We start from the raw sequence: 11490 nt of genomic DNA, 5'->3' as shown, positions 1-11490 counted from the left end.
AACAGAGAATGGGGCAGCTAGCTGGTGCAGTGGATAGAGCATCGGCCCTGGATTCAGGAGGACCTGAGTTCAAATCCAGCCTCAGACACATAATACTTACTAGCTGTGTGACCCTAGACAAGTCACTTAACCCCATTGCCTAGTAAAGAAAAAAAAATAAGAGAAAATAAAAGTGATAATTGGAGAGGGGGACAATCTGCTGGAAAAGATGGGCAGGGATGGAATCAAGGGTGGACATATGTTCTCTGGCCACATGTTTCCTATATGTTTTCCCTTGCCCACTGTGGAAATTTGTGGGAATATGTACATATATGTGTGTGACATTTTAGTATGATGGTTAAAAAGTTTGAGAGACACAGTTTCTAGATAATTAATCATTTTATTAATAATGCTAGCATTTTATTAATAAAAGGAATGGTCATTTGGTCATCTGTCTTGGACCAAAGATGACTCATGGTGGTGGGCTCACAGTTTATATGCCCTTGGAAAAGGAGGTGCACCTGATGGTGGAAAGCAACTCTGATTAGTCAACAAGCAATTAGAAAACAAATATCATGAGAGGTGGGCTTATTCCATTGAGGGTCTTGAGGATCTGTGACACTGAGCACCCAAATCTTAGTCAAATAGACTTAACAATTTCCACATCACCTGTCTGACAAAAGGGAAAATCCACATTTTTCCAGATCTGTCTGAGTAAACTCAATGAGCAGGAATCCACCCATTTGCCTAAACTTAGAATTTCTTTACTGTCTTTGATTAGATCTTAGCTTGGGTAAGTCTTTGCCCAAGATTTCTCACACTGGTTAATTTTTGGATGAGGAAGTAGAAAAAGAGGGAGGGAAACCTTGGTCCTAATTCAATAACTGGTTATTAAATACAAGAGAGAAAAAATAATTTCTCTCATTAGTAGAGACTGATCCAAACCATGTCTTCAACTTGGGGCAGCTTTCAGGGCAAATTTGGGGAGGGCTTGGGCTACATTTGTATTCTATGTATCTCTCATTTTTATATCACAATAATATTCTGTTAACACTGATATAGTGTAGTTCATTCATCTGTTTCCCAAGTGTTGGACATATTTATTGCTGTTGGTTTTGTTTTCCCCAAAGAACCTATTATGTACAAAGTACAACATGAGACACTTGGGGAGATACTGTAGGAAGATAATTAAGACATCATCTTTGCTCTCATGCATTACCTACATTAACTATAATGCAGACTGGATTCAAGTAAAGAAAAGAGAGGTCCAACATGCTCTGAGAGGTCCAAGCAAAGAAAGATTGTTTCTATTTGGAACAATAATATTGCAATGATGAGGCTAGTTTGAATGGCATCAGAGTCACTGAGGAGTAGTAATCATGCACTTACAATGTTGGTCGGTTATGTAATCTTTCTGGACTTCAGTTTCCTCATCTATGTAATGGGAGTTTGGTGCATGCTCACAGTATTCGAAATGGCAGTGTGTACGTAGAGGACACTTGGGACCTATTCCTAGATTTATATGTGGACATTCTGATCTACATGTGGACATATCAGGTCTACCATGGGATTGAAAGCAGTCTTTTTCCATTGGTTATATAGCCAGAACTACCTGCATCTTTAAATCTAACTAATTAAATATATCATTTTCCCCCTTGCAGTCATATCTGGGGAAAGGACATGTTCAGTCACTTACGGTAAGGTGACAGCAAGTGGTAAAGGAGGAGGCCCTGAAGACTCCCTTCCTTATTAGGCCACACAGCCCCGAAACACAGACTTGGAGTTTTAGTCTCTTTCATTTGTCCTTTTCAGTTTTAGGTGTGGAGCTCAAGTCACGGAGATCTGGAAGTCTAGAGCTCTAGACTGGATGTTGCAGTCAGCTCAGCATGGAAGCCAGGGTACCTGGATGCTAATCGAGTAGGGGATTTGGACTTGAATTTGGTGGGATGTAGAAACCTAGTTAAACTGTGAGGATAATCCTGCCTCCCTCCCCAGAGACTGAGGTGGTATATGTATAGAATATTATGTCCCCCAGGTATCTGGGGTGTATGTGGGGATATTTATATTTATTCTTGTTATTCCTTTGAAATAAATGTCCCTTTGTGAAAGCTAATTTGATATGTCATTAAATCAAACAGGGGTACTAGTCACTGGGCCTCTGAAATGAGGAAACACAATGGGTGGGAGCTTTAGCATGTGGCAGAGATAAGAGTCCTCCCCTCAGAGTACCAGAGAGCCATGGGTGGGTGGGGTCAGCAGTGATAAATGTAACAGATCTGGCCTTCAGATGTGAATGCCAGAGAAACACTGTTACTTCTATAGAACAAGGGAGCTGGACTTGAGCTCTAAATCTGTGATTCCAGAGTTTACAAGATTCTTTATAAAAATCACCTCCTTTTATCAACCTTTTAGGCAAGAGTATTATAGGTGTTATCATTTTGGGGGGGGGGGGGTCTGGACTTGTGATTTCATTGATGGAAGGAGCTCCTGGTAAGGAGATTTCTTCTATCAATGTAGGTCAGCAATGTTCATCAATTTGTAGTCTTAGAGAGTTGCCTGGGACAGGTAAAGGCAAATGACTTTCTTAGAGTCATGCCAGCCAGTATGTGACCCAGGCCATTCTGACTGTAAGATTGGCTCTCTACCCATTATGCCACACTGCTTTCCCATCTTCCTTTAACAGATGAGGCAATGAAGGTTGTGAGGGGTTGAATCCATGGCCATACAGCCATTAAGTGTCACAAGCAGGACTGAAACTCAGATCTTTCATAACTCCAATTCCAATGCTCTTCTATTCTACCACGCTCCCTCTCCTAGTCACTTATAATCGGGGGCATTCATCACACTAACAATGGAGACTCATCCCAACTGCATGGTGTATGACCCCATACCAATTATGCACTTTGGACTCCACACTCTGGAAATCCCTGATTTGTCTTGTAGGCTCTTGGTTTCTTGGGAGGCTCAGCTAAGCTCTAATAGTCAGTTTACATCTCTTTGCAACACTTGGTATGTTTTTCCAGAGCTACCCTTCTGGGATTCACGTGTGCCTTGGAGAATTGAACTCCCCAGTTGCTCTATTTGTGAAATAATGATGAAAAACATTGCCTGCAGAGTGGCATGTGAGCTGGCTATTAGAGGGTAATTAAGGGCTTCCACAATTTAAGGAGCTAGATAACTTTTATGATAATTTTCTTCAATTAAAACAATCCCTCAGAACTGTTAATGTTGGGGGCTTTTAAAAAAAATTGTTGGTAATCTTTTTTCCAGGTTTTTGGAGATTGGTAACATGTGCCTTGGGCAAATATTATAGTATTTCTTTAGCAGATTCCTTTTTTCTAAGAAAATAATAATAATAATAATAGCTAGCATTTATATAGGGTGTTTAGATTTGCAAAGCACTTTATATAGTATATTATCTCATTTGATCCCAAAAACAACCCTGGGAGGTAGGTGCTATTATTATCCCCATTTTGCAGATAAGGAAGATGGAGGTTGAGAGAAGTTTAATGACATGCTCAGGGTCCCATAGCTAGTGAGTGCCTGAGCAGTATTTGAACTCAGGTCTTCCCACACGGGAAGTCCAACACTCTATCCATTACACCTTTCCATCTCTCTATTGTTGTAATCTTTGCCATTATTACTATTGATTCTGCTATGATGATGATAGCAACGAAACTATGAGGGAAGAATTAATCACTTTGGGGCCTACTTGTTGTCCTAAGATAATTCAAAAGGAAATATTCAGTTTCCTAGCATGGTGCTGGTAGACTGTCCAAGTTTCATTGGCATATAACAATGAGGTCAGCATAAGGGCTGCGTAGACCTTCAGTTTGGTAGGCACACTAATACCTCTTCTCTCTCACATACTTTCCTTTGGAGCCTGCCAAACACTGAGCTAGATCTGGTAATGCATGTCAACCTCATCACCTATGTGTATATCCCTGGAAAGTATAATGCCAAGGTAAATGAACTTATGCACAGCGTTCAAAAGCTCTCTATTTGCTGTAACTGCTGGTTCCATGTGTTTGTGGTGTGGTGCTGGCTGATAGAGAACCTCTGTTTTCTTGATGTTGTCAGGCCAAAATTAGCACAAGCAGCAGAGAATTGATCCATACTCTGTTGCATCTCAGCCTCAGCATCTGTATGGAGTGTACAATCATCTGTGAACAAAAAGTCATGTACTGACTCTCCCTCTACATTAGTCTTGGCTTGTGGCCTTTTCAAACTAAATAATGTGTGTGTGGTGGCTGACTTTGATGCTGTTTTTGTCCTCATTAAAGGTGTCCAACAACATTGCTGAAAACATCATGCTAAAAAGCATAGGGGCAAGCACACAGCCCTGCTTCACTTCTCTGATGACTGGGAAAGTGTGAGAGCTTTGTCTTTTATCCAGAACCTGTGCAAGCATGCTGTCATGAAACTGGCATATAATACTGATGAACTTATCTGAGCAACCAAATTTTGCCATGATTTTCCACAAGTCCTTAGGATTCATAGTCAGATTGACAAATATTGTGTACAGATCTCTGTTTTGCTTCTGGCATTTCTCCTGTTGTTGTCAAGCAGCAAACTCCATACCAGGTGTTCCTCAGCCCTTTCTGAAACCACACTGGCTCTCAGGTAGATGACCACCTTCCAGGTGAAGGATCAGTCTATTAAGGAGGACTCTGGCAAGAATCATGCCATCAATGACTAAGAGAGAGACACCACTATGATCACCACAGGGCAACCTGTTTCCTTTTGCTTTCTAGAGATGGACAATGGAGACATTCTTGAACTCTTGGGGGATAAACCTCTACTTGCCATATGACCCAGAAGATTTCAGTCAGCTTTTGTATAAGAAGTTGGCCTCCTGCCTAAATCTCAGCTGGAATAGAATCGGCACCAGGTGCTTCACCACATGAGAGGAACCTAATAACTCAAAACCTCTTTTTCAGTCGGAAGTTTGGCAAGAGAGGGATTGACTTCAACCTGAGGTATGCAATCAATGGCTTCAGCATTGATTGATGATGGTACGTTGAGAACACTATGGAAGTGTTCAGCCCATTTCTCCAACTCCTATTGTTTCTACCAGCTAGCATCTCTTGTATATGACCCCTTCTCTTATCAGATACGGCCTCCACCCTGGTGTTAGACCCTCATCACCTCTCATCTTGCAGGAGTCCCACTAAATGGTCTTCTTGCCTCAAGCCTCTCCCCATGGCAGGCCAGACTTCAGGAAAACTGGTAGGTCAGGAAAAGTAGAAAGGCAAAGACATTGAAATGTAAAGGAGAAGGCCTTCAGACGCACAATAAACATTCTACATCCCAGAGGAACTTAATTGAAAATGAAGTCGCTATCAACCAATCTGCCTGAGCTAGCTTGGCAGTGGCCAAGCCCAGAGAGGGGCCAGCTCAGTAATCTGCTTCACCTGGTTCAGCCAAGAACTGACCCACTCAGCTGAGATACTGTACTTTGGAAGGAGCAAGTCCAAATGAACTTGCTGCCCTTTTGAGACACCATGTGCTATGAGGAGCCAGCCCAGATGAGCAGTAAAGCAACTCATCCATTATGATGCCATGCCTCACAGTGAACTGTGAGAGGACCATTCAAAGGAAGAAGTTACATCTACAGTTCCAGAGCTGTGAGTTGCCTTGGCCTCATATGTTCCCTACATGTATATGTATGATTACCACTATATTTTAAGTTTGTACTCACTCTGCCCCACTTCCCCATGGACTCTATGTGTATCAGTGAGAAAGTACACTGCTGATTTGGGGAAAAATGTTTTGTAACTACTGTTCTTCCTCTGCTGTTTGAATAAATGCCTTTACTAGAGAACTAAGTCTACTGCCTGATTGTTAAGGGGAAACACATCAGTGGGGGTTCATGAAGACAGCCACCCACAGGCCAAACCCTGGAACCCTGGAAGTAGTAGCAGCCACTGCTTTGGGAAGGAGCATCTCAAGGAGGCTACTGTGAATGAAAATGCAAAATGTCCCCTAGGAACCATGGGCCCCCTGGACTTAAATAACTTTGGTGTCGTTAAATGACTAATGATTTCTTCAATATAGTTACTCCCTCTAATACTTCCTGTCTCCAGCATTCTTGCCCTGTGCCATTCTCCTCCATATTTTCCCATAAACCCTCCCTATAGAGGCACCACCCAATGCCCTGGAGGTCTTCCTCTGGTTCTTTTAGTGTCCCAGGGATGCCCTTGTAGCACTCCCTCTGTGGCTGGTCATTTGGTCATTTTCAGTTCATTTTCTGATCACCCATTTCCTTGATAATGTCTTTTACACGATTTCTTGCAGACAAGTCATCTTTAGTGACTTGCCATGGCCTGCTTACATGATCTACACCTCTTTCCATTAGACTGTAAGCTCCTTCAGGACAGACATTTTTTCATTCTTTGCACATGAATCTCTAGCACCCAACACAGTTGATGACACACTGTAAAAATAATAGTACTTTATATAGTACTTTACAAATGGTGTTACCTCATTTTATTTCACAGAACTCTGAAAGGTAGGTGCTATTATTATCCTTATTTTACAGATGAGGAAACTGAGGCAGAGGTTGTGTGACTTGCCCAAAGTCACCCAGTTAGTAAGTATCTGATGCCAGATTTGAACTTAGCCTGCCTCTGGGTCCAGTTCTGTCCACTGTGCCACCTAGCTGCCTCTAATAAGCATTTAGTAGCTTTGTGATGGATTTCTTTTGACTACTGAGCCATTTGTAATTTCAGTTAATACCCTCGTCTAGATTAATTTATCTGTTAGGATGAGGCCAAAAAGAATGAAATGTGGGTGTGTGGGGTGAGCTATTTCCTGATGATAGGGTGAGGGAGAGGACAGAGCAGAGTCTAGGCTGAGAAGGGCAGGCCAGGCTAGGGTACTCTGAAAGGGGCATCCAGCAGTCAGGGGCCACCATGAGTTCATTGGGCTTCTGAGGGAGAGGAAGAGAGAGGAACATGGAAAGGGGAGAGAATGACTTTACCTCTGTCAGGGTCACCTCCTAGAACCAGACAGAAATAATGTCTGGGTCAGCTGCTCCCCCAACTGAGCTTCAGACCATAGAAATATTAAGATGCTCTATTTAGCTGCTCCATTTAGCATGCCAACTGAAGAGCCTTCTCTCTGTGAAAGGTTTTCACAAAGCCAAGAATCTCTGGAGTGTAGCATCCACCCAAAATGCCTTCCCTGACATTTCAGCATCTAATGGCCATTTGTTTGGAGTCATCTTTTGAGAGGCACTTTATATAATGGTTCTGAGCAAGCTCACCTTCCTCACTAACTGATTCAACTCAATAGTCTCTAAGGATGTCTGGATTATAAGAGCTACACACAAGTCCCTGAAATAACCTGCTTGTTTGCCCAAGACATCACCGTGGCACATACCCTGACCATTCCAGTCAGATTCCTCCAAGTGTGGGAATGGTTTCCATCTTTGTATTTGGATGCCCACTGGCACTTAATAAACTCTTAATAAATGCTTATTGATTGATTGATTGTTTCCCTAAATTGCATGAATGTCCCACTTCCATGCACCTACACAAGCTGACCAATGCTGTGTTGGAACTAAGCTAAGTTTTAAGCCTATTCTTCCAAGAGGCTGAGGTGATTTAGGAGAAGATATACCTTAGAGCCATTGGGGGAAATGCTTGTAGGTTTGTTCTTGCTATATCTTTTAAGTGTTATTGTTGTTTAGTCCTTTTCAGTCTTCATGACCCCCATTTGGGGTTTTCTTGGCAAAGATCCTAGAGTGGTTTACCATTTCCTTCTCCAGTTCATTTTATAGATGAGGAAACTGAGGCAAACAGGGTGAAGGGACTTGCCCAGGATTACACAGTTAATAAGTGTCTGATGCCAAATTTGAACTCAGGAAGACCCTGGGTCCAGTAATCTATGTACTGTGCCACCTAGCTGCCCCTTGTATCTTTGAATTATCCCTTTGTAAAAGTTATCTAATGTTACAGTTAAATGAAACTGGAGCCCCTAACAAATGAGGTGAAAACAAGGGAGAGGGAGCATTGAGCCAATGACTGAAAGGAGAGACACCCCTCAAACTCCTCAGGGTACCTTGAGCCCTGAAGGAAGATTAGACCACCTGGCTCTGAGAGAGCTAGAGCAAAACACATGTCATAATTAAATTGAGGCAGAATCTTCCCCAAGTCCTAGATGCACACACCAGAGAAGTGATCAACCTGGAAAATCAGTTCCTCACCAAGTAGACATACAGTTCCCTAGATGAGAGCATCTGGTATCCTTACCCTGGCCAAGGGCAATATTGCATCAGTGAACAGCACCAAGCTACTTAAAGATGACCTCTGTTGTGGGGGTGTACCGGTAGTGTGGTCACGTGAGGAGGAGGAAGAATGATTGGTTGTTTTCCTTCGTTCTTGAAGAGGACCAAAATGACATCACTGGGTTGCAGTCAAGGTACAGTGTGTCCAACTGTGTCTGATTGGACTGATATTAGCTCAGAAGGCTGTACCACAGGTTGGGCACAAATAGTCCATTTGAGAGTTTGGGGTGGATTCTCTAAATTTGCACATCTCACATTTCTTTTGAGCTATTGCAATTCTACTTCACTTGGAGAGTACAATGCTTTCTTTGATGTGGGCACGCCATGCTGGTTGGTCCTTTGCCAGTGTCTCTCCCATATCATGCTATCAATTCCAAAGTTCCAGAGGAGGAAGAATGAACTTTGTTGTTAAAAGAGGAAACAGTGGCATAGTAGATAGGGGGCTGGGCCTGGAGTCAGGAAGACTTGAGTTTGAATCCAGCTTCAGACACTTAACCTCCATCTGCCTCAGTTTCTTCAATTGTAAAATAGGGATGATAAAAGCATCTATCTCTCAGGCTTGTTGTGGGGATTAAATGAGTTAATATTTGTGAGATGCCAACCTTAAAGTACTATATTATTTGTATTCCATGTCTAGTCACTTTGGGTTATTAAATATAAAGGGTCAGATGTACCTAAGATTAGTTTACCCAGATAACCAGGTGGCTCTAGCCTCCTCTCTGTCCTAATCAGCCATCTGATGACACTCTGTTCCAAGGGTCCTTCCAACTCCTCAGATGCTTCTTGGTGACCTGCTTTACTGCTACAGAGCAGAGGTCTCCTCTTCTGGAAAGCCCATACAGTGAGTTCACACAGCCAGGCAATTTTGAAAATGTCTTTTAGATGGAACTTAAGAATTCTAATCTCTACTGAAATCATTTGCAGAATCAACAATTCTCATTTTTAGAAGGGACCTAAGAAGTTCCTTGACAGGAATCCCAAGTGGCTGTCCATCCTTTACTTGAAGACCTTCATGTATCCTCTCCTGAAGCAATCTTCTCACTCCCTCTCTCCCTTTCCACCTTTCTTTCTCTGGTCACCATCACCTACACTTATTGTCTTCCCTTACTAGAATATAAGGTCCCTTTGGAGAAAATGTGGGAAAATTGGAACACTAATACATTATTGGTGGAGTTGTGAACTGATCCAACCATTCTGGAGAGCAATTTGGAGAGAAAATTGCCCCAAAGGGCAATCAAATTGTGCATACCCTTTGATCCAGCAATACCACTTCTAGGTCTGTATCCCAAAGAGATCATAAAAAAGGGAAGGACCTACATGTACAAAAATATTTATAGCAGATTTTTTTTTGTGGTAGCAAAGATTTGGAAATTGAGAAGATGCCCATCAATTGGGGAATGGCCAAACAAGTTATGGTATATGATTGTAATGGAATACTATTGTACTATAAGAAATGACAAGCAGGATGATTTTAGAAAAAAACCTGGGAAGATTTACATGAACTGATGCTGAGTGAAGTGAACAAAATTAGGAGAACATTATACACAGTAACAGCGACATTGTGTGATGACCAACCACGATAGACTTAGCTCTTCTCAGCAATACATTCCTTCAATACAAATCCAGAAGATCATAATGGAAAATGCTATCCACATTCAGAGAAAGAACTGATGGAGTCTGAATACAGATTGAAGCATACTATTTTCACTTTGTGTGTGTGTGTGTGTGTGTGTGTGTGTGTGTTTCTTTTTGTTCGGTTTCATCTTCACAACACGACTAATGTGGAAATATGTTTAACATGATTGCACATGTATAATCTATATCAGATTGCTTGCTGTCTTGGGGAGGATGGAGGGAGGGAGGGAGAAAAATTTGGAACTCCATATCTTATAAAAAATGAATGTTGCAAACTATCTTTACTTATAATTGGAAAAAATAAATACTATTTACATAAAAAATAATATAAGGTCCTTAAGGGAGAGGACTGTCTTTAAAAAAATATTTTTACCATCAGTGATTAGCACAGTGCCTTGCCCATAGTAAACAATAAATACTTTTTCATTCATTCATTTGCCTTATTCTATCTTTGGACCATTCCAATCATTAGGAAGTTTTTCCTTACCCCAAGGATAAAATATGCCTCTTTCCAATTCCTCCCCATTGTTTGTAGTCCTGTCCTATGGGACTGAGAATTCCAGTCATTCTACAGGAAAGCCCTTCAGATTCTTGTAGAAAACTAACTTATCCTTCTTCACCCCAAAGCCGGCTTATTTTTCCCCCTCCAGAATAAACATCTCTAGGCTTTTCCACCATTCCTCATATGGGATGGCCAGGAGGTCCTTCACCTTATTAACTGCCTTTCTCTGGATGCCTTCCAGTATGTCCACATCTTTCCTAGAATGTGTTGAACAGAACAGAACACTGTATTCCAGATGCAGTCTCACAAGGGTAGAGGGCAGGCTGTCACTGAGCTGAATTTTGAGGTTTCTTAATCCATCCATGTTGGTAGACACCAAATCCCCCCCAACCAAGCCTTTATGTCTTTATTTAAGCCCGTCCTAAATATCTCAACCAGCACTGCCTCTTCCCTGCCCCAAATAGCTGACGAGACTCTCTTTCCACTCTCTTCCATCTAAACGTATCCTTCCATTCTTCAAGGTTTAGGACAAATCCATTTCTTGGACAAAGTTGTCCCTAGCACTATACGTGCCCTACAGTGATCTTTCCCTCCTTAGAACACCCATTAGTCCTGGTCGGCCAATCAGTAAACATTTATTAAGCACCTACTGTAAGCTAGGCACTGTACCAAGGGCTGGGGACGCAAAGAAAGGCCAAAAAAATCTGTAGCCATTTTTCACAAGGAGTTCACTGTCTAATGGGGGAGATAACATACAAATAAGCTATAACTGGGAAAAATTAGAGATAATCAACAGAGAGAAGGCAGCTGCTGCTTTGTATTGTTGGAGATATTTCTGTATATATGTGGCATGTTTCCTTTACTGGTACTACAAGCCCTTTGATAGACCATGTGTTAGACATCTGTAACAGGATTCCACTGTTACTCCAAAAATCTACCCAGCCTTGGGTTCAAAGTATTCACAAGATGCTCTAGATTCCTGCTCTGATGAATAGTGTATATGCATACATACTTACATATATATATTTTTATGTATATTTAAGATTTATAAATTTATATTCCATATAAATTTAAGATTTTTAAG

Source organism: Vombatus ursinus, unplaced genomic scaffold (genome assembly GCF_900497805.2).
Source record: "Vombatus ursinus unplaced genomic scaffold, bare-nosed wombat genome assembly UNPS02005286.1, whole genome shotgun sequence".
NCBI classification, from domain to species: Eukaryota; Metazoa; Chordata; class Mammalia; order Diprotodontia; family Vombatidae; genus Vombatus; species Vombatus ursinus.
Note: the sequence above shows the minus strand (reverse complement) of the source record.